Source organism: Lathyrus oleraceus, chromosome 4 (genome assembly GCF_024323335.1).
Source record: "Lathyrus oleraceus cultivar Zhongwan6 chromosome 4, CAAS_Psat_ZW6_1.0, whole genome shotgun sequence".
NCBI lineage: Eukaryota > Viridiplantae > Streptophyta > Magnoliopsida > Fabales > Fabaceae > Lathyrus > Lathyrus oleraceus.
This window is the reverse complement of record NC_066582.1, coordinates 332,015,888-332,021,961: the sequence shown is the minus strand read 5'-3', so window position 1 is coordinate 332,021,961 and position 6,074 is coordinate 332,015,888. Positions and strand designations below refer to the sequence as shown.

General features: G+C 40.0%; 1 pseudogene; it reads right to left on the bottom strand.

Moving 5' to 3' along the window:
• Positions 1–416: 416 nt before the first annotated feature.
• LOC127077250 (uncharacterized) lies at positions 417–516 on the bottom strand (annotated as a pseudogene).
• Positions 517–6,074: the final 5,558 nt, after the last annotated feature.

Here is a 6,074-nt window from a genome sequence, read left to right as displayed (position 1 = left end):
TGATCTCAAAGATCTTTCTCCTTTAACCAAGATGGCAGAACCAGCTCGTGCTCTTAGAGATTACGCCGCTCCATCGCAAGATGAACCACATTCAAGTATTGCTCCGCCCGCAATCGAAGCAAACAACTTCGAACTTAAACCTTCGCTGTTGCAGGCTGTGCAACAAAACCAATTCTCTGGAAATCTTACCGAAGATCCAAACCTTCATTTATCCGTATTTGTTCAATACGCTGATACTGTTAAAGCTAATGGTGTCACTTCAGAGGCAATTCGACTTCGTCTTTTTCCTTTCTCCTTAAGAGATAGCGCTAGAAGATGGCTTCAATCTCTTCCTTCCAACTCAGTCACCACCTGGAACGAGTTGAAGAAAGTTTTTCTTGCCCGATATTTTCCGCCAAGCAAAACAGCTATGTTAAGAGCCCAGATAAACGGATTTAAACAGAAAGACAACGAGTCTCTTTTCGAAGCATGGGAAAGATACAAAGACATGATGAGACTTTGCCCACACCATGGTTTGGAAGACTGGTTAGTAATTCACACATTTTATAATGGTCTCTTGTACAACACAAGGTTAACAATAGACGCCGCTGCAGGTGGTGCACTAATGAACAAACCTTATGCTGATGCTTACCAGCTTATCGAGAGCATGGCCCAAAACCACTATCAGTGGGGAACCGAACGAACAACGGTGGAAAAACCTCAACCGAAAACTGGCATGTACGAGATAAGTAACCTTGATCACGTCAATGCAAAAGTGGATGCTTTGGTCCAGAAAATTGAAAGTTTAAACATATCACCTCCAGCCGCCGTGGTTGCTATAACTCAGAATTGCGAGGTCTGTGGAATCCAAGGCTACACTTCTGCGGAATGTCAACTCTTGACTGGAATCCAAGCAGAGCAAGTAAACTATGCTCAAGGAAGCCCCTATTCGAATACCTATAACCCAAATTGGAAGAACCATCCAAACTTTTCATATAAGAGTAATAATGCTTTATACGCACCTGGACAGTCTCCAAATCAAGCCCCATCTACACCACCGGGATATCAGAAACCGAATCCATCCATGCCTAACAATAATACCCCTAGAAAATCCAACTTGGAAATCATGATGAAAAACTTTATAGCTTCCCAACAACAAACCAATAAAGATTTCTTAAACCAGAACATACATACTGGCGAACAACTTAAACAACTAGCAAGCAAAGTAGATGCCTTGGCTACCCATAACAAAATGCTGGAAACACAAATATCTCAAGTAGCTCAACAACAAGCACCTACTGCTGCACCAACTGGTACATTCCCTGGACAGCCCCAACCTAATCCGAGAAGCCAAGCCCATGCAATTATATTAAGAAGCGGAACGGAAGTGGAAGGACCGTCTGATCCAAGGATAGAAAACCAAAACCCTAAGAAATCAACTGAGGAAAGTGAACCTAAGGAAAAGGAAGAGAGTAATAAGGAAACCCTAGAAAAGAAGGAACCTTATGTACCTCCACCACCTTACAAACCACCTATACCTTACCCTCAAAGGCTTGTTAAAACCAAAGATGCGGGCCAATTTAGAAAATTTGTTGATCTCCTTAAACAATTAAACGTTACAATTCTGTTTACCGAAGCTATTACGCAGATGCCCTCATATGCTAAATTCTTAAAAGAAATTCTTTCTAATAAGAGGAAACTTGAGGATAGCGAAACCGTTACACTCCCTGCCGAATGTAGCGCTATAATCCAAAACATGCCCCCTAAACTCAAGGATCCGGGTAGTTTCTCTATACCCTGTCACATAGGAAAATTTGTCATCGACAAAGCCTTATGCGATTTAGGAGCCGGAATTAGCGTTATGCCTTTATCCATATGTAAGAAACTGGAAATGGGAGAATTAAGACCGACCAAAATGTCCGTGCAACTAGCAGATCGTTCCATCAAATATCCTGTAGGAATCCTTGAAAACGTTCCCGTACGCATAGGTCAGTTTTACATTCCCACTGACTTCACAATTATGGACATTAGAGAAGATGATACTACACCTATTATACTAGGAAGACCATTCTTAGCAACTGCCGGTGCAATCATAGACGTAAAACGAGGACGACTCACCTTCGAAGTAGGTGAAGAGAAAATTGAATTCATTCTTTCCCAATTCTTGAAAGCACCTGCAATAGAAGATACATGTTACTTCATGGATATCATCGATGAATGCATAAAAGAAGCAGAGTTAGGAGAAGACAAATCATCAGACTATCTTTTAGAGGACAAATCTAACCAATGCTTAGCAATAACACCGGACCCTACGCAATGTCTTAACAAACCAACCCCCGATTTGAAAACACTTCCCAAAAATCTGAGATATGAATTCCTAGACTTAGAGCTTGAACGACCTGTGATAGTTAATGCAGATCTAGGAAGACTCGAAACAGAAAAACTCTTACATATCTTAAGGAAATATCCAACCGCACTAGGATACCACATCACCGATCTTAAAGGAATAAGCCCTTCTATTTGTATGCACCGCATCATGTTAGAAGAAGACTATAAAACCTCTAGGGAACACCAGAGAAGACTAAATCCAATCCTAAGTGAGGTAGTAAAGAAAGAAATAACCAAGTTATTGGAAGCAGGTATTATATATCCTATATCTGATAGCAAATGGGTCAGTCCTGTACACGTTGTACCAAAGAAAGGAGGCATAACCGTTATTGAAAACGAAAAAGGAGAAACTATAACTAAACGAATCGAATCGGGATGGCGAATGTGCATTGATTATAGGAAACTAAACAAAGCAACCCGAAAAGATCATTTCCCTTTACCATTCATTGACCAAATGTTAGAACGATTAGCAAAACATTCACATTTCTGTTATCTAGACGGTTATTCAGGCTTCTTTCAAATACCAATTCACCCTGATGACCAAGAAAGGACAACGTTCACATGCCCTTTTGGTACCTTCGCTTATAGACGAATGCCGTTTGGTTTGTGTAATGCCCCTGCGACCTTTCAAAGATGCATGATGGCAATTTTCGCCGACTTTCTCGAAAACATCATGGAAGTATTTATGGATGACTTTTCCGTATACGGACAAAGTTTTGAAGAATGCCTTGAAAACCTAGAAAGAGTTCTTGAGCGATGTGTAAAAGTAAACTTAGTACTTAATTGGGAGAAGTGCCATTTTATGGTACAAGAAGGAATTGTTTTAGGACACATCATCTCGAACAGAGGAATTGAAGTAGACAAAGCCAAAATAGAGGTAATCGAAAATCTTCAACCCCCAAGAACCGTGAGGGAAGTACGAAGCTTTTTAGGACACGCCGGTTTTTACCGACGATTCATCAAAGACTTCTCTAAGATAACTAAACCCTTAACCGGACTGTTGATGAAAGATGCCGAATTCATATTCGACGATAACTGTTTAAAAGCATTTCAAACTCTTAAACAAGCATTGATCTCAGCACCCATAATGCAGACACCAGACTGGAATGAACCATTCGAAATAATGTGCGATGCCAGTGATTATGCTGTAGGTGCTGTTTTAGGACAAAGAAAGGATAAAAAGCTTCACGTTATATATTACGCTAGCAGAACCCTGGATGAAGCGCAAATGAATTACGCCACCACCGAGAAAGAACTCCTAGCAGTGGTATTTGCGCTAGATAAATTTCGTTCTTACTTGGTAGGAGCCAAAATAATAGTCTACACTGATCACGCTGCTATCAGGTACCTTCTAACAAAAAAAGATGCTAAACCTAGACTCCTAAGATGGATCTTGTTGCTACAAGAATTCGACTTAGAAATCAAGGACAAGAAAGGAACTGAAAACGTAGTAGCAGACCACCTCTCTAGACTTGAGAACCTTGAACCGGAAAGAACATCAATTAATGATGATTTCTCGTATGACAAACTTATAGCTACTTTGGAAGAGAACAACTCCGACATGCAAGTGGAAACCACTTTAGGTATATCTGTCACACCATGGTACGCTGATCTAGTCAATTATTTAGCTGCCGGAATAGTTCCACCTACTTTATCTTACCAGCAGAAGAAACGATTCTTCCACGACATAAAACACTATTACTGGGATGATCCCTTACTTTTCAAAAGAGGCCCCGATGGTATTTTCCGTCGATGTATACCCGAAGAAGAGGTAGAAAATATAATCCAACACTGCCACTCCGCTCCTTATGGTGGACACACAAGTACATCCAAGACCTGCTCTAAAATCCTACAAGCTGGCTTTTATTGGCCAACTATATGGAAGGACGTACATGCGGCTATTAAGGAGTGTGACAGATGTCAACGCACGGGAAACATATCTAGACGTGACGAGATGCCGCAAAAAGGTATTTTGGAAGTAGAGATTTTTGACGTGTGGGGAATAGACTTCATGGGACCTTTTCCATCCTCTTTCGGTAACAAATACATACTCGTGGCAGTTGACTACGTATCAAAGTGGATCGAAGCTATAGCTTCTCCAACAAATGACACCCGAGTAGTAACTAGACTCTTTAAAAATATAATATTTCCGAGATTTGGCATCCCAAGAATAGTAGTCAGTGATGGTGGATCACACTTTATATCCAAGGTACTCGAAAAACTACTACTTAAGTATGGAGTGAGACATAGGATAGCGACACCTTACCACCCTCAAACCAGTGGACAAGTGGAAGTATCTAACAGAGAAATCAAGCAAATACTAGAAAAAACGGTAGCCACTTCGAGGAAAGATTGGTCATTGAAATTACCAGAAGCTTTGTGGGCATACCGAACTGCTTATAAAACCCCCATAGGGACGACCCCATTTAAGCTCATTTATGGAAAATCCTGTCACCTCCCGTAGAATTAGAACATAAAGCCTATTGGGCTATTAGAAATTTAAATTTGAATTATAAAGCCGCCGGTGAAAAGAGAATCCTTGACATAAACGAATTAGAGGAACTCAGAAGAGACGCCTATGAAAATGCCAAAATCTATAAAGAAAGAACAAAACAATGGCATGACAAGCGTATATCAAGGAAAATCTTCAAGCAAGGCGACGCAGTACTTTTATTTAACTCTAGACTAAAGTTATTCCCGGGAAAACTACGATCCAGATGGTCAGGGCCTTTTCATATCACTAAAGTCTTTCCCAGTGGAGCGGTAGAAATAAAAGGATAATCTACAGAACCGTTCACCGTAAACGGGCAACGTCTGAAACACTATCACTATGCGGAAACCAATGAGGATTCGCAAATCCTACACTTAGACGAAACGCCCCCGGGACCTATAGATTATATTTAACAGTTTCTTTGTCGAGCTTGCGACATTTAAACAAAGCGCTTAGTGGGAGACAACCCACAAATTAATTTGTTATTTTATTATTCTATTATTATTATCATTTCCCTATTTCTTTCTTAATTATTCTTTTAATTTCTGTTTAATATTCATTCTTGATTTATTCAAAAAAAAAAAAAAAAATAATAATAATAATAATAATAATAATAATAATAATTTTCTCTTCCTTCGGCATTTGGCCAAATCCTGACTTAAACTCATGTTTTCTTTTCTCTAGCTAACACTAACCAGATGGGACATATTGATCGTATGGGTATCAAGTTCAGAGGAATGGCTCAGAAACAAAAGTTTGAAGAACTAGCCGCTAGAGAGATGCTACCTAGTTTATATGCTGATGATTGGGCTATGACTGCCCTTGGACTGAGACATAGTGTTCTGTATTTGCTGAATCAGATAGGATGGGAGACCTCCCCTATCCTGAGACATTTCACCACCTACCGGAGACTCACACTAGAATTCCTTAGCTCATTAATCTATCTACCCAGCCATGGAAAAGGAATTAGCAGAGGATTTATCCAGTTCAGAATGTTCAATATGGAGTACCAATTTAATATTAGAGACTTCACCAACCTTTTGGGTTTCCCTACCTCCTTTGATACATTCACTGTAAGCCAGGAAGAACTTTTTGAATATAGAGAGCTTGAACACTTTTGGGGTAAGCTGACTGGAAATGATGAGCCCGAAGAACATGAGTTTCTCTCTGGAAACATACATAACCCGGCTTTTCGCTATTTCCATAAGATCCTGAC